General features: G+C 41.8%; 1 pseudogene; it reads left to right on the top strand.

Moving 5' to 3' along the window:
- Positions 1–12,199: 12,199 nt before the first annotated feature.
- LOC150023241 (polyadenylate-binding protein 3-like) overlaps positions 12,200–22,448 on the top strand; it is a 42,579-nt pseudogene continuing 32,330 nt past the window's right edge.

Here is a 22,448-nt window from a genome sequence, read left to right on the forward strand (position 1 = left end):
TCACCACAAAAACACTAGGCCAGATTCTGACATGCATTTTTTATGATTGACAGATCCTCCCATAAAGCAACCTTGTCATTTAAGTTGCAGGTTGTATAAAAATTGATCACAACACAATTGATCTTAAACAAAGTATGTTGATCGAATACTACTAAGAACCCCTTTCCTACTAAATGACTATCGTAGCAGAAAACATCTTTATGCCACATAATTAAAATACTCCCCACACCACATGCACCTTTATTATGAATCCACCCAACATTATTGTCCCCTCATAGAGAGAAACATCTGGCTTCCGAAAGAACAGAAGCTTTAATTTCTTGTAAGCATAACAAATATGAACCTTCCTTGATAATACTTTGTCTAATATAATTAGCTTTGATACCCCCAACCCTCTAATATTGAGATTGACAACCCTCTAATAGTTATTTAAAATTATATGTAAGCAAAAAAAAATGTGTTTGTTTCCATAGTTAATGATGAAGTTGTTTATTTGAATTTTCGTATTCATTTGGTATATGTCATTTTTCATTTTCAATCTCTTTAGCTAAGATGTTACATTTTCATGTATTTAACATTTAATCTATTTCATGCAGGAAAGTGATAGCCACATTCAACAAGCTAAACTATTAAAATAGGACGTGAGAAAGACCATTGTCTCACCTATTGGTCATAAAAAATTCTCTTTTAAATTGAACTTCATTGATTCAGTCCAACGTTTGGGTGTCTCTTACCATTTTGAGCACGAAATTGACAACGTTCTATGTCAAATTTATGACATTTCAACAAAGAATAATAATATCATAGCTCATAAGTGATTCAAGTGATCAACCTCCCTTTCCTGGGAATCTACCTACATTACTCCACCTATCTTTCTTGTGGTAACTTACTTTTAACACATAACTTTAAACATGTCTTCTCATTCTTCTAGTCCAAATGAAAGTAAAATCTCTTTTAAAACAATTAGCCAGAGACTTTCAATCACTATCATACAGAGAATTGCGACATGAGGCCCAACTAAAAGAAAGGGATGCTCATTTTGCTAAATTAGAAGAAGAGTTTAAACTTGTTAAAGAAAAGAATGAATACACCAAAAAAAAATAAAAAATCTTCACATACATCTAGCTCTAGGTTGAGTGATTCATATGGTGAGGAAAGCCTTAAAATGAATGAATATTATCAACCTCAACCTAGGAGAGTTAGAAGGGAAGAAAAAGAAAATAGTGAGGGATTATATCCATGTGAGGGAAAGTTAATGATGATCTGAAGAACCCTCAACAACCAATCTAGTGTGAACCAAGAGACACAAAGAGAGAACATTTTCCATACAAGATGTAAAGTTTTAGAAAATGTTTGTTCTCTCATTATGGATAGTGGCTCTTGCTGCAATTGTTGTACCACTAGGGTGGTTGAGAAGCTAAATCTACAATTAATACCTCATTCTAAACCTTACAAAATTCAATGGAAAAATGAAGATGGGGAATTAACTATAGATAAGCAAGTGAAAGTTAAATTTTCTGTGGGAAACTATAAAGACAAAGTTTTATGTGATGTAGTTCCCATGGAAGCTTGTCATATTTTGTTGGGTAGACCATGGCAAATTGATAAGAAAACTGTTCACAATGGTCTTACCAATGAGATCACGTTCACTCGTAAGGAAAATAAGTTTGTACTCTATCCCTTATCACCTTCACAAGTGATACAGGATCGAGTACAAATGAAAAAAAAAGATGAAAAAGAAGAAGTAGAAAACCAAGAAAAAGCCCTTAAGGAAAAAGAGGCGTGGGAGAAAAGTGTTCCTTCCCACAAGGTCATTCAAAAAGAAGAAAAATTTGAAAATAAATTTGAAAAGATACTTCTTTTTAAACAACCTTCAGGCCTCCTACTTTGTAAAGGAACACATAGAAAACTTCTTAAAGAGTCTCATGAAGGAGAACTCATGGGCCATTTTGGAGTTGATAAAACTCTAGAGCTTTTAAAAGGAAAACTCTTTTGGCCCCACGTGAGGAAAGATGTCCAAAGACATTGTAGTAGATGCATTTCTTGTTTAAAAGCTAAATCTAAGGCAATGTCTCATGGTCTCTATACTCCTTTACCTTTTGCAAGTGCTCCATGGGAAGACATAAGCATAAATTTTATATTAGGACTTCCTAGGACAACTGTTGTGTGTGTTTGAAATCATGTAAAGACAGAGGTTGTTCAGTCTTGAGATATTTGATATTTCAAAGAGGGTGAGTGAATCTTGTGGGTTGCAAGGTTACCTCTTTGTGTGTGTGTTGTAATCTGGTTTTGATTACTAGTGGAACTCAGAGGTTCTTCTAAGAACTGGATGTAGGTCTTATGTGAGTGAACCAGTATAAACCTATTGTGCAAATCAATTTTTCTCTCAAACTCTCTATAACTGTTTGATAATTTCATTTTTGCTACTGGTATAAACAACCGATTAAAACGCAATTTTAACCGATTAAAATTCTGATAATTGATTATGTTGGATTGTTTGATTGCTTTCCTTAATTGCTTATGTAGATTGTTTGATAAAGATTCATTCTAAATCAAGTCTTTGTGAAAATCTTTCATAAAACAATTCACCCCTCTCTTGTTTAGGCCATCAATTCTTACAATTGACATCAAGAGCTAGGTTCTTGAAAAATACTCAAGTTCCTATTTTTCTGAAAAAATGTTTCATATGGCTAACAAGTTTTCTTTTGGGGAAGGTGCCTCTTTGAATAAACCACCTCTGTTTTGTGGTCAAAATTGTCGAATTTGGTGCATAAGAATGAAGTTCTTTATTGAATCATTAGATAAGGATATTTGGAATGTTATTTCAAACAATGCCTACATGCATATGCCTGAAAATAACTCTGCATCATCTAAAAAAGAACACCTTGACTGTATAGCAAAGAAATCTGGGATACGCATGAGAAATATCACAAGAATCCAAGAAGTTCTTTGATGGACAAAGAAGAATCTTCTGCTAATTCATTCTCTTTAGAAACCAAGATGGAAATCTGTCTAATGGCCAAAGAAGAATCTGGATCAAACCAAGCAAGTACATCTTCTTCCAACAAATGTGAAAATTATTTTCAATTTCTTGATGCTTTCCAAGAAACCCATGAAGAAGCTAAAAGATTAATCCTTTTAAATAACCGATTGAAAAAGTGAAAACAACAGGTTGAAAGAAAAAATCACTATTCTGGAAAATGATTTGCATAATTCAAATACTGATTTTAAAAATCTTGAACTGATTTATCAAAACTCATATTGCAAATGTGATTCAAGTTTTTGTAAAAACTGTGAGTCCCTTCAAAAGAAATTTTTACATCTTGTGAAAATTGTTGATACAATTTTGAAAGGGAAATCAAATCTTGAAGATGTGTTAGCATCTCAAAAATGTGTTTTGGGGAAATCGGGTTTAGGCTTTAACCCTCAAAGCAAACAAAGTGGATGTTCAAAACCTTCTTCAACCTTCACCAAATATCAATCGGTTAAAAAGTCAAAACAACCAGTTGTTTGTTGTTTCTACTGCAAGAAAAAAGGGCCACTTTGTTAGGTTCTGTAAAATCAGGAAGTTTTTTGTTCCTGAAGGTATGCTGAAATGGGTTCCTAAGGATTCTAAGGTTCCTTGTGATATGAGTTGGATTGAACATAGACACTTTTAAACTCTTGAACACAACATTATATGAGAATGAAAACAACAATTCAAGGATCAAAGAGTGCTTAAACAATGAAAACGAAATTACATCAACAAAACAACAAGCTGAAAACAGAAATGGAATCAAGGAAGCTTAAGGAGTCATCAATGGAGACATAGCCTTCCAAAATGATGATCTAAACTCAATAAGAGTGTTATCTCCTTGTAAACATCCATGGAACAAGATTATTAAACACAATTGAATCAAAAACAAAAGGTACCGAACAGAAATTAGAGAACAACACAAGGAACACAAGAACAATCGGTGGAAAGGAGAAGAACACTAAAGAGATGCTAAACTACCGATTGAAAATGCAAAAGAAGATGAAAGGAATGAAACTTATGGAATGAAGCTCGGCTGGAATGGAGGAATTGGAATTGTTCACGCCACTTGGAGATGTTGTTCCAAGATAAGTGAAGGAAGTCGTCACTTGAAGCTTTCCATTAGCTCACAAGATGAGACCAAGCAAGGAGATTCAAATCTCACACAAATCTTTCTCCAAATGAGTAGAGTTTCTCTATATCAAATTTTCTATTCTGAATTTTACAAAGGCAAGCACCTTATTTATAGCCTAAGAGGTGCTGAAATGAGAAGCTAAATCAAATTCAAATTCCCCCCTAAATGACACTAAAATGGCGCCAACTAGAGCATGAGGAAGGTGTGACTTCCTTTCTAGTTTTGGCACCTCCTATATGACACCTACACCCTCCCACTAAGTCACATGGACAATGTGACTCTCTCTAATACATTCACACCTATTTATTTAATATCCACACCACCTACAACTATACAATAGAAATAAGAAGAGTCATTATTTGACACTCTTGTCCCAAAGCTCTTGCCACGCTCCTAGTGATTCTTTGGGCTTGGGCCCCTTCTTAGGCTTGGGCGTCATGGGCTTGGGCGTCATGGGCTTGGGCGTCCTCTACTTGGTTTCCATCACCTTGGAAACATATTAACACTCATGGACCCAAATTCGTAAGGGGACCAGATCTAGCCATCTGATTTTAAATTTTCCAGGGTTGCTTGGAGAGAAAACAACACCTATGGTATCTAGATAGTGGTTGTTCCAAGCATATGACTGGAGATGCATCCAAGTTCATCAGCATTTCTCTCAAACAAGATGGGCATGTAACTTATGGTGACAACGACAAGGGAAAGATCCTTGGTAAAGGTACCATAGGCAATGAAAATAGCTTGCTTATTCATGATGTGCTTTATGTTGAAGGTTTGAAGCACAACATGCTCAATATCAGTCAACTCTGTGACAGAGGATATTAAGTCACCTTTAGAACGAATTTGTGTGAGATTCAATTGCCAAATTCAAAAGATGTTTTGCTTATTGGTAAGAGGTCTAACAACATCTATTTGCTTGAATAAACTCCACATCAATAGGTTGTCTTCTAACAAAACATGAGGAATTATGGCTTTGGCATAGAAGAATTGCACACATTCATATGAATCATTTAAATAAACTTGTTCATGGCTTACCCAAACTCAAGTTCGAGAAGGAACATGTGTCTAAGGCTTGTCAAAAGGGGAAACAAACTAGAAAATCTTTTAATTTGAAAATTTGTTTCAACTTCAAAACCCCTTGAGCTTTTGCACATGGATCTTTTTGGTCCTTCTAGGACTATGAGTTTTGGAGGAAATCTGTATGCTCTTGTGGTTGTAGATGACTTTTCCAGGTTTACTTGGACTCTTTTCCTACACTCAAAGAAGGAAGCATATCTAGAATTCAAAAAACTAGCAAAAAGGGTGTAGAACACATGTTGCAACAACATTGGAGCTATCAGAAATGGTCATGGAGGAGAATTTCTGAATGAGAAGTTCATCAACTTTTGCAACAAGCTAGGAATCTTTCACAACTTTTCTGCACCAAGAACACCCCAACAAAATGGAGTGATGGAGAGGAAGAATAGATCTCTAGAAGAGCTTGCAAGGACTATTCTGAATGATTCTTCCCTGCCTAAGTGCTTCTGGGTTGACGCTGTGAGTATTGCTTGCTATGTGATGAACCGTGTGCTAATCAGGTCTATCTTGAGGAAAATCCCGTATGAACTAATGAATGGAAGGAAGCCAAACATAGGCCATCTGAAGGTCTTTGGATGTAAGTGCTACATTCTAAACAATGGGAAAGAAAGTCTAGGTAAATTTGATGCTAAATCAGACAAAGGTATCTTTCTTGGTTACTCTTTATCTAGCCAAGCTTATGACTGTTGAAGAATCTATACATGTTGTCTTTGATGAAACTAACAAGTCTGAATAAGGTTTAGCAAAGATCAACATAGAAGAAGATGAACAGAACATCTTCTTGAAGAATCTTGACAACAACACAGAAATTCAACCGGTTGATTCTACGAAACAACCGATTGAAAATCTGCAGCAGGATGATCTGCCAAAGGAATGGAGGATCCCAAGAGACCTATCTGTTCATAACATCATTGGCCAAATCAACAAAGATTTATCCATGAGAAGGAGTATGGAAAACTTTTGCAACCATACAACTTTTGTTTCCAAGATTGAACCAAAATCAATCTGTGATGCACTCAAGGATGAGCACTAGACAACAACAATGCATGAGGAACTCAACCAGTTTGTGAGAAATGATGTGTGGACCCTTGTCCCTAAAATAGCCCAGATGAATGTAATAGGTACAAAATGGGTTTTCAGGAACAAGTCGAATGACTCAGGCATCATCTCAAGGAATAAAGCCAGGCTCGTTGCCAAAGGGTACAACCAAGCTGAAGGAATTGACTATGATGAAACCTTCGCACCGGTAGCAACGTTAGAAGCTGTAAGACTTTTATTAGCTTTTGCTTGCATGAGTGGTTTCAAATTATTTCAGATGGACGTGAAAAGTGTTTTTCTCAATGGAGTTGTAAATGAAGATATTTATGTTTCACAACCACCTGAGTTTGAAGATCACAAGCATCATAATTATGTATACAAGCTAAAGAAAGCCCTGTATGGCCTCAAGTAAGCACCACAACAATGGTATGAAAGGTTAAGTCACTTTCTTTTATCCCATAAATATGAAAGAAGGAAGGTTGATAATACTTTATTCATTAAAAAGGCTGATTCTGATGTTATCTTAGTGCAAATATATGTGGATGATATTATATTTGGCTCTTCTAATGCAAAACTTTGTGAGGATTTTATCAAAGCAATGCAGGGAGAGTTTGAAATGTCAATGATGGGGGAACTTTCCTTGGACTACAAGTCAAGCAATCCAAAGAAGGTATCTTTGTATGTCAATCCAAGTACTGCAACGACATTCTTAAAAAGTTTGAGATGGAAGCCTGTAAAATTGCAACAACGCCTATGTCAACAAATTGCTACTTAGATGGTGATGAAGCTAGACCAGAAGTTGATCAAACCAAATACAAAGGATTAATAGGTTCTCTGCTATATCTTACAGTAAGCAGACCAGATATAATGTTTGTTGCCTGCCACTGTGCACGATTCCAATCTTGTCCTAAGGAATCACATCTCAAAGCTGCCAAGAGGATCCTGAAGTATCTGAAAGGCACAACATCCATGGGTTTATGGTATCCTTCGCATTATCCTATTCATTTAGTATGACACTCTGACTTTGATTTTGTAGGTTGCAAATTAGACAGGAAGTACGAGTGGAACATGCCACCTACTTGGATCTAGCCTCATATCATAACACAGTAAAAAGCAAGCATGTGTAGCTTTATAAACAGTTGAAGCTAAATATATAGCTGCAGGAAGCTGTTGTGCACAAGTCTTGTGGATCAAGCAACAACTTGAAGATAGTGCCATTAATTTGACAAAAAAATCAGGTTCAACACTCAAGGACAAAGCATATTAAAATTAGGCATCACTTTATCCGTGACCATATCAACAATGGTGATTGTGAAATCCAGTTTGTCTCAACAGAAAGTCAGCTTACAGACATCTTCACCAAGCCTCTATCCAAGGACAGGTTTTATTCTCGAAGGAAGGAATTAGTTATAATTCGTATGCATGCCTTGTCTTAAAGTTTGTTTTTAAATCTTCATTTTGTCTATTTGATGAGAAAAATAGGAGGAGAAGTTGGTTCTCTGTAATGTTCTTATTAACTGCTTTCATTATTGCTTTGAACATTGCTGCTATGAACTACTTTAACTGGTTTAAATTTGAATTTTGTTAATCTGCTAACTCTAATATACAAAATTGTAACCGGTTATTCCTGCAAAATAACTGATTGTTTATCTGTTTTGCACCTATGTATGTTTGTTGGTTTCTCATCTGATTTGGCTGATGTTCCTGTTTGGAAATCACCAAGAGATAACTGGTTTCTGGTGCTTATTTGATTTGGAATAGATTACCCTGTGTTTCTGTGTTTGCTCATGAATGTAGGTTGTACAGATTCTAAACAAAGAACATTCCTAAAAGCATCCCAAGGATTTGTCTCCATCAAATAGGGGGAGATTGTTGAACATGGGAGCTTTGATGTTTCAAATCCATATGAAGCCTGAAACTGTGCTACTTTTTGGTTTGGGTTTAGATTAGATTGTTTAGAATCTTTGTCAAGATCAGTTCTTAATCTTACAAAAAGCTTGATCAAACCGTTTAAAAAAAAAAAACAAAGTGTTTTTTCCAAGCAAAGGGAAAACAACTGATTGAATCATCGAGATAATCGGTTGTTTGTCACTTAGCTGGCTTGAGATTTTTGAAACTGCTTTTTGAATTAGTTATGCAACTGCCTAACTCATTCAACTGGTTAAATCGTGGTTTCAACCGGTTAAATGTGTGTTTTCATAACAAATTTTTGAAAACTTGTTTTAACTAATTCTGCTGATTAAAACTGCCTTAAACGGCTACATTTTAAGTGCTATAAATATAGCCTTTATTTCAAAGAAAAGTATACAATCAAATACAACAAGTATTGATACAAATTTGATATCAAAGAAAGAGATTTGGTTTTTGAAAGAAGTTTTTCAAAGTGCAAGATTGATGTTCAAGCTTTATTGTGGTAACAAGATCTAATCATAGGGTTTCCTGTATTGTACGAATTCAGGTGTTTTCTATCCTTGTGTAGATTCTTGTAGTAGTACTTCTTTTATCTGTTGTGTGTGTTTGAAATCCTATAAAGACAAAGGTTGTTCTGTCTTGAGGTGTTTGATATTTCAAGGAGGGTGAGTGAATCTTGTCGGTTGCAAGGTTACCTCTTTGTGTGTGTGTTCTAATTTGGTTTTAATTACTAGTGGAACTCAGAGGTTCTTCTGAGAACTGGATGTAGCTCTTGTGTGAGTGAACCAGTATAAACCTATTGTGTAAATCTCTCTTTCTTTCAAACTCTCTATAACTGTTTGATAATTTCACTTTTGTTGCTAGTATAAACAACCGATTAAAATGCAGTTTTAACCGGTTAAAATTATTATAACTGTTTTTGTTGGATTGTTTGATTTCTTTCCTTAAGTGCTTATCTAGATTGTTTATTAGAGATTCATTCTAAATCAAGTCTTTGCGAAAATCTTTCATAAAACAATTCACTCGCCTCTTGTTTAGCCATCAATTCTTACAGATGACGCTAACAATATCTCTAGGCTCTTCTTTAGAGAAGTGGTAAGACTTCATGGTTTACCTCAAAGCTTAGTTTTGGATAGAGATCCAAAATTTGTAGGCCATTTTTTGAGGACTCTTTTGAAAAAACTTGGAACTAAGTTGAAATTTTCAAATTCTTGTCATCCTCAAACGAATGGTCCAAGTGAAATTGTAAATATATCTCTTTCTACTATGCTTAGGGAAATCATGAGAGTCAACCACAAATCTAGGGATGAGTACCTTCCCCATATTGAATTTGCATATAATAGGGTAGTTCATAAAACTACTAATATTTCTCCATTTGAAGTTGTGTACGAATTCAATTCTCTTACTCCTTTGGATTTGTTACCTATATCTAATCCACGAGAATTTGTGCACAAGGAAGGAGTAACAAAGGCTGAATTTGTTAAGAAAATGCATAAGAGGATTAAAGAACAAATACATCAACAAACAGAGAAATACTTGAAACATAGCTATAAGGGGAGGAGAGAGATAATTCTTGAGGAAGGAGATTGGGTTTGGCTTCACCTTAGGAAGGATAGATTCCTTACTAAGAGGAAATCCAAACTTAGTCCCCGAGAAGATGGTCCTTTCCAAGTCCTCAAAAGAATCAATAATAATGCATATCAAATAGACCTGCCTGAAGAATATGGAGTACATACTACTTTCAATGTTATGGATTTAACCCCTTTTGTAGGTAGTGAAGATGAAGAGGCAGAAACATTGATTTTGAGGACAAATCAAATTCAAGAGGGAGGGGATGATGGAAGAGGCCCAAACAGAAGCCCAAGTGCAAGCCCAACAAATAGAAGATCAGGGCCAACTACTAGAGTTATGACAAAGAAGATTCAAGAGGACTGGGATACAACTATTGATGGCAGATAAACCTCCCAATATATGTTCAAAGATGCCCTAAACCTAGTCGTAGAGTAGAATTTATTTTCTTGTCAAAATAGAATAGGAATTTTACTTGTATTTTTTTTAATTGTAATTAGGGTTGGATTAGGCATCTAAAGACCAACCTAGGTTAAATTACGGTTTCAAGAAAACTCCTAATTAATCTAGGCCGGCCCATTAGATCTAAAATGAGCACATGTTACACACCATGTCACACCTTCCACGTGAGCTCATTTTAGGCGCCAAATTCAAACCCATTTCATTTAAAATTTCCCACCATTTTTCCTTGTTCAAATTCCGCTCTCTAATCCTATATAAGGACATGCTTGGTTCATGTATTTTGAAGATTAATGAATGAGTGAAATTGCTGCCAAAATATTGAGCCAATTCTCACTCTTGTCTTGCCTCTTTACGATAAACACTTTAGTCTTCAGCTCTCCACCTAGCTCAAGTGATTAGGCCTCACCTATCACTCTCCATACTTAGCATGCACCTCCAAGAAAACCACAAGCTCCATGTGAGCCTCCTTACACGCCTCCTCCATTGAAGCTTCCGCAAATCCTCTCCAAAATTCAATCAAAGAATTCAGTCATAAAGGCACAATCCATCAACAATCACAAAAGTTACTTAAAAAACTCAGTTAAAATAATCTCATCTCAAGAAATGAGGAACTCATTGCAAACTTTTCCTCTTCTTAATTAATCCATTATACCTCATTTCTCATGTTATCTATAAAAAAAAAGCTGCTTTAGACCAAACTTTATTCATCACAATAAAAAAGATGACATCATGTCATGAGTAAGCAAAATTGATATCATGAACCAATTGTTTTCAAAAACAAAAGTGAAAGACAAAACAGATAATATGGTGGACACTTGACTCTGGACTTTGTTATTTCTGATCTTTTCACAATAATGCTTTGATTCAGGCTCTTATATTGTTCTTTCGTAATAATGGCCAGTCAAAAATAAAACTTAATAAAACAAAAACAAACATCTGAGTGCAAACATAAACAAAATCTAAACAAACAACAAAAAGAAAAATTAAATAAAAAAAAAAAGCAGTAGCAACAATTTTCAGTCAAATAAAAGATAAATAGCTTTCATTTTCCCAGCAATAATATAATCTTACCAACTTCACAATCAACTTTTGGACTTGTCCAATATCATAAACTTGAGTGTAGTAGAATCCAAATCCTCTCCGGTTCATCTTTTCTAGAAGCCAATTTCTGAATCTTTAGTAAAATAAATCAGGGCAAAATCGTCTGAACCTATCATGAACAATCTACAAATCTTATGAGGTTGTATTTATGTGCTGTATAAGTTTATTTGTTTTTTCCTAATACTTTGTTTGGATTAGAGGGTGTGGAGGAGTGGAAAGTTGAGGGTGAAAAAGAGTGGAAGTGTGAAAAAAGTTGAGGTTGAAAACTGTGTTAGAAAAGCCTTCACTTAAGGGTGAGAACAATTGAAGTGTTCCCATATTCTCTTTTAATTTTTATTGATAAAAATATAAATAAAAAACTAATAATATATATTAGCTGTCTGAGAAAAAGAAAGTAAATTAAAAAAAGCCCATTGTTTTGTTGTCATTGGTTTTCTTTTGTTTTATGCACTTTTGATTGGTGGCATGTAAGTATGACGTGTCAGGTAGACATGAATTGTTCCTTTTCGACTCCTGCAATCAGAAATTATACTCTTCTGAAAAGTGAAAAAGTGACAAACATCAACTTCAACCAACGTAGCATCAACATCAACCAACTTGTGGAATTAAAAGTAAAAAGACATGACACGTGCCTCATTATAATTCGTGGCAACTCACACCAACACATAGAGCACAGACCTTTCTACTCGTGTTCCCTGCTTGGGAGCAATACTCTATAATAAAAATAAAAAAATTCCCAGTTTCCTTCTCAAGTAAAATTCTTGTCTATTTTAAGTCTCTCATTTGGTTTTTTTTTTTTTTCTCTAGACACACTTTTTATACTGTTGCTTTGATTTCAGAGTGGTATTCTGGGGTATTTTTTTTAGGAGATTCAATTTTTTTTCATGAAAATAATGGCCGTGATGATTTCTGTTCTATTGGCAAGTCCAACATCAACCAACATTATCACAATTTGGGGAACAGGTTATTCATTTCGTAATGTTCTCAGAATTTGATTATTGTGAATCTTCTTCTTCTGTCAGGGTCATAGGTGTGGTGTTTTTAATTGTGTTTAGTGTTATTACTCTTTTTTTATCCAAGTACTGGATTTCATGAATAATATGTGTTGGGATTGAGTGAGTTTTAAAATTAGATTAATAAGTAAAAAAATAATACATTCTCGGTTAATGTTTGTGTATTATCATTATTAATTGTTAACAAGAGAGTTACTTTTTTCAGCTTTTAGAATGGGTTCTTAATAGATTATTTTGATATAACCTAATTGTTATTTTTTTCATTTTCGTATCTGCCGTTCCGTTGAAGGATCTAAAAGTGGGTAGTAGTTAGTTTTGAATAGGTTGTAGATTTTCATATGCTTTCTCTATTTGTTTGGTGTAAGTTTTATCAGGTTTGGTGTTGATTTACATATATTCGTGTTCTCACCTATAATATATATATATATATATATATATATTTTGATCCTGCCTGTTGACCAGAACGTTGGAAACTGTCTCGTCAAAGGATCGACGTGTGCACCGCTTCAAACCTCCGTCCCTCTTCGAGATCCACCTCAAGAACCTGCAAAAGAACAGAGCGGCGCCGCTGCGGCCGATCGCGCTCCAACGCCCAAGTCAGTGACCGAACCACCAAATACTAAGAGCGAGAACGCTCAAGAAATCTCAAGGAACCGTGCCAATTCTCTCTCACAGTAAGCTCTATAACTCGCAAGCGTAAAGAGTGTAATCTGAACGTGCGTACCTCAGAAAGTTCGTTGAGAACTCTTATATACCTGGTCACTTTCTCTCTCCTGGCAGTTACAGACCTGGACACGTGGCTTGCATCCAGTCGTACACGTGCCATCATCTGGAGCCTCCTTGACTTGGGCGCTGCTTCTGACTCTCTTTTTGGCTAAGTTACTTATGCATGGTACTGCCCAGTGCATAGCTAACTTGGGAGCGATCTCTACTGGAATTGGCGAGTTAGGGTGCTCTCGTACACCTTCCCTGTGGTCTCGTCGGCCGCCTTCATAATCTGCACCACCTTCTTCTTCGACGATGTGCTTGCTCTGGCGATCTCCAATCACTTGGTCGCCTGAGTTTACATCTGGCGACTTCATCTTCAACTGGACGATCGCCTGGTATGCTAGAGATCGGAGCACGCCAACTTAATAACTGGCGATTACACGAATCCCCCGATTTCCTTCCCTTCTGCAACTCTGGCGCCTTGTCAACACGCCTACTCTGTGGCTTGGTGCCACGTCATCACTTCCGACTACCAGGGCGGTACACAAGCCCCCCAGTCTTAAGCGAAGACTTGTCCAGCGAAAAGACTGAAAGAGTCACGTCAACACCGATCTACGTGGCACTGACGCAGAATTCCAAGCGGTTGTACTTTCTGCTTCTCTGACGCTCCACCAAACCCCTCACCCATCGCTCGACACGTGGCTTCATCAACGGTTACCTTCAGTTACCGTTTGCGCTTCCCAAACCCATTTCGAAAAAACCCTTAAACCCATTTTCACTCTATTGTTCCATCACTTTTCTTCGTATTCTCAAACGCTCTAACTTTCTTCTGCAAAAAAGCTCTCAGCGTTCTTCAACATCCCGAACCACCACCATTCTTCATCGCCTTCCTGATCATAAAAAGGTACTTCCTTTCCCTCTTCTGCTAGTTTTTCCTGCATTTTAACCGATTCGCATCATCCTGTAACTGTCTGGTGCATACGTTGTGGGTTGTTTTTTCCATTTCTCCTTTCTCGTAACTTAGGGCTTCGTCAATCGTTGCAACGAACCTACGTTCGTTCGTTTTTCACCCTTTTCCCATGATCTAGTCAGCCTCTGCGAACCCGGATCATTTTTCCTTTTCTTCTTCCTTTGCAGCTTCGACAATGACTCGCTCAAAGATCACCCCGAATCCTCCTCCTTCATCACGAAACCCCTCCTCTCAAGGACTCAACCCACCCCGAGCACGCGGTGCTTCGTCTTCCCAGGCTGAGAGGCCTGCACCTTCCCGCCCCAACCCGGCCCAAGCTACTCCACCTGTCACCGGAGGAGCCTTCAGTTCCCCACCAGACTTCAAAAACTTGTATCCCTGGGCCAACTCGACCCTCTTGAGGGAAACGTCTTCTGTGAACACTGCTGGGGCAGTTTTGCGGTTGACTAAGGGGGATGAGCCTCACCAAACATTCCACAAGGAGCACGACGAGAAAATGACAGTGCTGCCTTGCCCCCCCGAGCTGCCAGTTTGTGCCGACGACAAGGCGAGCAATGACGGGCCCTTCTGCTTCGTCTACACAACTCTATTCAAGAAGGAGAAACTAAAGTTTCCTTTTACTCGTTTCGAGAGGGAGCTCCTCACCGAGCTCAACATCGCCGCCGCCCAGCTCCATCCCAACAGCTGGGCGTTTGTGCGAGCGTTCCAAGTGATGTGCGACCATCTGGGGTTGCCAGCATCTGTAGATGTTTTCTTATTCCTCTTCGAAGCCAAGCACCCAGGAGATCGCCTGTGGGTAAGCTTGAATGGGATTGCTGGGAGGTCGATCCTCTCCATCTTCCAGCAATCCTATAAAGACTGGAAGGGGAAGTTCGTCCAAGTGCGCCCCAACGACAAGGACGCTTCCCTACTCGACGGTTTCCCCTTGTACTGGGTGAACAAGGGGAACAAAGAGTCCAAGAGCTGCTTCAGGAGACCCAGAAGTCCTGATAGCATGGGCGCCTTGGACAAGGATCTCTGTTTCTTTTGGAAGAGTGTGGCAGACGCCAACATCACCTTCCTCACCACCATGCTCATCAACTTCGAGTTCTTCGAGGACCAACTCGAAATTCGTATAGGTCAGAACGCCTAAGTTCTTGCTTTAATACTGCTTCTGTTAATTGTTTCTGGGCGTCTTGTGCGTTGTGCACAAGACTTTGGTTTTATTTTTCATTTTTGCTCTATGCAGATAATATGTTGGGCCAGGGTAAGCTCGCTGAATTGAGGGTGCTCGCCCGAACCCACGGGTTGGCAACGGGCTCTCAAACAGTGCCAAACTCTGTGGTGGAGATCGCCGCTGCTCAAGGCAGATCGCCACCTAAGGGTGCAGCCCCCTCCGATGTCCAACCCGCCGCCCAAGGCAAAAAACTTGTCCTCAAAAGACCCAAGAGGAAAGCTCCCCAAGTAGTCCACGAGGAGGAGGAAGAAGACGACGAGGTCACCGAAGATGGCCTTGTTACGAAGAGGAAGAGGGTGGCACCTTCTTCACCACCTGCCCCACCTCCTCTTCCAACATCAACACCTCCATCCACGCCGGCTCCACCTCCAACACCGCCACCTCCGCCAGCTCCTGCCTCACCAGTCCAAGCAATCCCACTGGCAACTGCGCCACCTGCGGATGAGGCTCCCGAGCCAAATTTCATGGAGGACCCCCCGAGTGCCTCCACGCCATATGTATCAGCTGGAGGGGGTCCTCCTTCAAATGCCTCAGCCGCAGATGTTGCTCCAATCGGGGATGAGGTTGCCCATACCTCTCTGATTCTGATCACCGAATCCCCGACGTCGCCACCACGAGCATAAGCGCCTACTGAAGAACCAACTAAAGAAGGTGGCAACGAAAACCAACAACAGGCCCACCCGGTGCCTCTACAAGCAGCAAACCTCCCTCTTGAGGTCACGAGGATGTGGGAGCCTTTATCTGCCAAGCTGAAGACGATAGCAGAAGACATCCCCGCCATCATAACTAGAGCTGTAGAGAGCTCCACCAGGAAGATCCAGGATGACCTCTTCAACCTTAGAACTGAGAATAGCACCATGAGGGTTGAGGTGGAGAAGTTGTCCTTCAATCTGACACTCACGGAGATTGAACACTCCCGAGTAGAAGACGCAATGAGCACCGAGCTCAGGATGGCGCGCATGGAGGCCACTGAACTCCGCCATAACGTGCAGCAACTGGCTCAAGAAAAGATCGAACTAGAGAGCAAGATTGTGCCTTATCGCGTCAGGGTGGCTGACCTGGAGGCTCTCATAAAAACCGACGCCGCCAAGGTGAAGAAACTGGAGCAAAGGTCAGCCGACCGGGAGATCTTCCTTGGCAAGGTGGAGAAGGCGAGGGATGACGCCATGGCTGAGCTCGACGAAGCCAACAAGAAAAAAGGGGAGCTTGTTGCTGAACTGGGCAAGGTGCAAGCGGAATCCAAGAAGGTTGCTGAAGACCTTCTCCAGGCTCAAGAAACCAACGAACAACTCAAGAAGCAAGTCGAAGAGCTGGAGCAGCAGAATAAGGGGCTGAAGGAACAAACTGAAGAACTCAAGAAGCAGATTGAAGAACTCAATCTCAGTTCTGCCCAAATTCTGGCTGCTGGATTCGAAGCTGCACGGGAACAGTTCGCCTGCTTGTTCCCCGATCTGGACCTCAGCATGGTGTCTCTTAACAATGAGGTGGTGGATGGAAAAGTGGTTCCTGCTGAAGACTAATCAATTTACTCCATCCACTGCCTTTATACTTTCCTTTGGTGTATAACTTGTAATAAACTTTATATCTTCCCGTACATATGTTCTGAACTGATATTTACTTCTAATGACAAAGCCTGTGTATTTCCTCTTATGACTTCTTCAACTGCTTTAACTTTCCTTGCATAATTTGCTTCAAGAAATTAACTTAGCGATTTTGTAAGCGCGGGCATATACTTAACTGCTTAGAACCACTTTGACTTCAAATAATAATCACCTTAAAACTTGTAATCTCAAGGCAATTAACCTTAGCGCAAAATCATTCCTCAAGCAACAAACTTTAACTCAACTACTGGCTTAAACACTGCTTCACCCGATCTGCTTCATCAAAATGGGTCTTTTAACTTTCTCGCCACTGTTTGAACTTTTCCTGGTCGCCAAAGACTCTTGGCGATCAGCTTCTTTCTGGTTTCACCTTGGCCATTGTTCTTTTATCTGGGGGTAGAGGCGCCTTTCGGGTCCTCCTCTGTCTTCCTGAACTTCAGAACAAATGGCCGGGTGGCTAGGCGCTCTCTTCGAACCTACCTTAGCCACCTTCCAAACTTCGTCCACCCTTAACACCATACCTGAACTCGTTCGAGACGAGAAGGATTTTATCTTGCCTGAACTCGCTCGTAGGCGAGAAGGTCTTTTAACTCGCCTGAACTCGCTCATAGGCGAGAAGGTCTTTTAACTCGCCTGAACTCGCTCATAGGCGAGAAGGTCTTTTACTTGCCTCTACATTGCCCCAGGGGTTACATCTTCTCGCCCCCAGAAACACTGAGGACTTTTCGCCGGTGCCTCTACATTGCTCCAGGGGTTACATCTTCTCTCCCCCAGAAACACTGAGGACTTTTCACTGGTGCCTCTACATTGCCCCAGGGGTTACATCTTCTCGCCCCCAGAAACACTGAGGACTTTTCACTCTTCCTTGCCTGCACTCGCTCGACGACGAGGAGGTCTTTAACTCGCCTCAGGACGCGCGAGGGCGTTGAGGTCTTTTAACTGGTGCCTCCGATCGCCGAAAGACGATGAGGACTTTAACTTTAACTCGTGCCTCCAATCGCCGAAAGACGATGAGGACTTAGAACTTTTAACTCGTGCCTCCGATCGCCGAAAGACGATGAGGACTTAGAACTTTTAACTCGTGCCTCCGATCGCCGAAAAACGATGAGGACTTAAAACTTTTTAGAAAGCATGCAATATATCTTTAACTTGCCTTGAGTCACATATAAGTGACAAGGTCTTTCTTTAAAACTTTCTGAAAACAACAGGCACGCAATCTAAAACAACTTGTACTTTGAAAACTTCTCTTTATTGGGTGGCCTCATTAAAAACCCTCCTTAGGGAAAAAAGAGTGCCCCCTTCAAACTGTTTTAACAGTGACATTGTAATGTAACTTTGTGTTTATCTTTACTTACAAAGTTCTAAACTGTAATACAACTTCAGGTGCGTGGCGTTCCAGGTGCGAGGAATCGCCCCTCCTTCCAATGTCTCTAAGCGGTAGGCGCCGTTCCCGAGCGCCTCGGTTATTCTGAACGGTCCAGTCCACTTGGGCGACAGTTTATTCTCCATCTCGTACTGGTGGGCTTTCCTCATCACCAGGTCGCCTTCTCTAAACTGTCTCGGCATCACCTTCGAGTTATATCTTCGTTCAATCCTTCTCTTCACCGCTTCAGCCTTCAATCTCGCCTCTTCCCTGACCTCATCCAGTAGATCCAGGTTCAGCCTTCTCTCTTCATTCGAGTCTTCCTCTACATAGTTCTGGAATCTCGGCGAGCTCTCCTGGATCTCTACTGGAATCATTGCATCACACCCATAGACCAAGCTGAACGGGGTCTCATGGGTTCCTGACTGCTCGGTGGTGTGGTATGCCCAGACTATACGGGGTATCTCCTCAGCCCAGCTTCCTTTGGCTTTCTCTAGCCTTCTCTTCAAACCTCTCAACAACACTCGATTAGCTGACTCCACCTGGCCATTTGTCTGAGGGTGCTCGACGGATGCAAACACTTGTTGAATTCCCACCCTTGCGCAAAGCTTCTTCAACAAGTGGCTTGCGAACTGAGTCCCATTGTCCGACACCAGGCGCTTGGGCACTCCAAACCGGCACACAATGTTCTTCCACACGAAACCTTCGATCTTGTGTGCGGTGATCTGGGCCACTGGTTCTGCTTCGATCCACTTGGTGAAATACTCAATCGCCACCACCAAGTACTTCATCTGCCTGATCGCGAGCGGGAACGGTCCCAGGATGTCGATTCCCCAAGTATGAAACGGCCAAGGGCTGTAGATCGACTTCAACTCCTCGGGAGGCGCCTTGTGCCAATCGGCGTGCTGTTGGCATTGTTTGCAACATTGGGCATACTTCTTGCAGTCTTCTCTCATCGATGGCCAGTAGTAACCTGCACGGAGAGTCCTCGCGGCCAGAGCTCGACCCCTGACGTGGCTTCCGCTTATACCTTCGTGGAGCTCTGCCATGATTCTCGTGCACTTCTCGCCATGTACGCATTCCAGGAGTGGGTGAGTGAACCCAAACCTGTACAGATCGCCATCAATCAACGTGTACTTGCTAGAATTTTTCTTTACCTTCCTAGCCTCTGTCGGATCCAGTGGGAGAAGGCCATCTGCTAGGCACCGCTTGTACTGTGTTATCCAGGTGTCTGGCTCATGGATAGCGCAGACCTGCGTCATGTTTACCTTCTCTCCTCGACATGCTCTAATTCTCGGCGATCTCAAAGTTTCTTGCGTCAGGGACTTATGACTTCTCGCTGCTTTCTCCGACGACTTGCTTATCTGAAGAACCAGGTGATCTGCCACAAATGCTCTCGGCGTCTTCAGAGTTTTTTGGATTACTGTCCTCTGCCTACCCCCCTTGCCCGAACTGGCGAGCTTAGCTAGCAAGTCAGCTCGGGCATTCTGCTCTCTGGGCACATGCACTACTTCAAAGGAGGCAAAGGAACTCTTCAATTCCTGCACATACTCCAGGTAAGCCGCCATTTGTGGATCTTTAGCCTGGAACTCACCTGTTACTTGCCCTGTGACTAGCAACGAGTCACTCTTAGCCATTAGCACCCTGGCTCCCATCTCTTTGGCCAGCAAAATCCCGGCAATCAGCGCCTCATATTCTTCTTGATTGTTACTGGCTTTGAAGGAAAATCTCAAAGATTGTTCGATCAGCACGCCGTTGGGTCCTTCCAAAATGACTCCAGCACCGCTACCCTGCTGGTTCGACGATCCATCCACCGAGAGTACCCAACGGAAGTCATCCCCTTCTACTCGCGTCGCCTCAGACGAGAGCTCGACCACGAAATCTGCAAAGATTTGCCCCTTGATCGAGCCTCGGGGCTCATATTTAATGTCAAACTCTGATAGCTCCACTGCCCACTTCACCATCCTTCCCGCAACGTCGGGCTTCTTCAAAACTTTCTGGATGGGCAGGTCAGTCATCACAAGTATGGTGAAGCTATGGAAATAGTGGCGCAACCTCCTCGCCGAAAATACCACGGCCAGCGCAGCCTTTTCCAGGGCTTGATATCTCGTTTCGGGGCCCTGCAGCACCTTACTAACAAAATAAATAGGCTTCTGAGCCTGATCTTGATCCTGGGCGAGCACCGCACTCACCGCCTTCTCAGTTACAGCAAAATACAACCTGAGAGGGGTTCCCACTAGCGGTTTACACAGAACTGGCGGGCTCGCCAGATACTCCTTCAGCTTGACGAAGGCTTCCTCACACTCCTTCGTCCAAGCAAACTTGTTATTGCGCCTCAAGCACTGAAAGTAGGGATGTCCCTTCTCTCCGCTAGCTGACACGAAGCGAGATAGGGCTGCCATCCGACCTGTTAGCTGCTGGACTTCTTTCACCGTAGCTGGGCTCCTCATCGCCAAGATGGCGGCACACTTATTTGGGTTGGCTTCTATTCCTCTTTCAGTCAAGAGAAATCCCAGGAATTTTCCAGCCTCCACGCCAAAGATGCATTTCTCTGGATTAAGCTTTAACCTGAACTTGGCGATCGTCGTGAACAATTCTTCCAAGTCTGCAACGTGCTTGCTCTTCTCCGGCGAGGTCACGACCATGTCGTCGACGTACGCTTGCACGCTCCTTCCCAGCATCGGTGCAAGTACTCGATCCATCAGCCTCTAGTACGTGGCCCCCGCATTCTTCAGCCCAAACGGCATCACCTTGTAGCAATAGAACGATCTCTCCGTCATGAAGGTTGTCTTCTCTTCATCCATGGGATGCATCTTGATCTGATTATACCCCGAGAAGGAATCCAGGAAACTCAGCAACTTACACCCTGCAGCACTATCTACCAGGGCGTCTATGCTTGGTAAAGGATACGAATCCTTTGGGCAAGCCTTGTTCAGGTCAGTGAAATCGACGCACATGCGCCATTTCCCGTTACTCTTCTTCACCAGCACGACATTTGCCAGCCATTCAGGGTACTGGACTTCCCTGATGTGGCCTGCAGCGAGGAGTTTCTGTGTTTCGTCCCTGATCGCCTGCCTCCTCTCCTCGTTGAACTTTCTTCTTCTTTGTCGCACTGGTCTTACCAAGTTATCCATCGCCAGATGATGGCACAAGAAGTCGGGATCGATCCCGGGCATGTCCGAAGCGGACCACGCAAACGCATCCAGATGTCGTTCAATCACCTTGGCAATCTGGTCCTGGAGCTCAATCTCCAGGGATCTTCCCAGCTTGAAGATCTTTCCCCCGATTTCTCTCTCGAGCCACTGCTCGACGGGTTTTGGTCTGGTTTCTCTGGCGATCACCGCCCTGGCGATTCCCAGTTCTCTCGCTTCCTCAGGGCGATTCCTTGCCTCTTCCTCCTCCAGACCGGCATTCCCCTCCCCTAGCTCAGCATCCACCATCTCCACGTCCCTTCCTGCGGTCTCTTCTGTTACCGTCGATCTGGGCTTCACACCAGGAGGCGGGGTGGTCGTTACGTAGCTCACCGATCTCTTGTTTTTCAGGCTATTCGCATAGCACTTTTTTGCTTCCTTATGATCGGATTTGATGGTGACAACCACCCCCTCCATGGACGGCAACTTCACCTTCATGTGCCGGGTCGACGGTATGGCGCCTATCCTGTTGAGCGTGGGCCTTCCCAACAGGATGTTGTATGCTGAAGGAGCGTTTACAACGAGGTATTTGATTTTCTTCGTTCTTGAACCCGCCACATCTGTAAACGTTGTCCTCAATTCTATGTACCCCCTGACCTCCACCTGGTCACCAGCGAACCCATACAAACACCCTCCATAGGGCCTCAGCTGGTCAAGGGGCAGCTCCAACTGCGTGAAAGTCGGCCAGAACATCACGTCTGCCGAGCTTCCTTGGTCCACCAGCACCCTGTGGACCTTTCTTCCTGCTGTTATCAGCGAAATGACTATGGGATCGTTGTCATGAGGCACAACATCCCGGAGATCTTGCTTGGTGAATGTAATATCCACTTCCGGCGAGTGGTCTTCAAACATATCCACCGTCATCACAGACCTCGCGTACCTCTTCCTCTGTGATGCGGTGCATCCACCTCCTGAGAAACCCCCTGCAATGGTGTGGATTTCTCCGTGCGTAGGCATCTCGTGCTGCTGAGCTTCAGCACCTGCTGGTTGGGAGCTCGACGCACCTCCCGTCCTTCTGTACAGCAAATAATCATTTAGGAACCCGCTCTTTACCAGATCGTCGAGCTGGTATCCTAATGT

The sequence above is a fragment of the Phaseolus vulgaris genome, chromosome 11 (genome assembly GCF_051622355.1).
Source record: "Phaseolus vulgaris cultivar YP4 chromosome 11, ASM5162235v1, whole genome shotgun sequence".
Classification (NCBI taxonomy): Eukaryota; Viridiplantae; Streptophyta; class Magnoliopsida; order Fabales; family Fabaceae; genus Phaseolus; species Phaseolus vulgaris.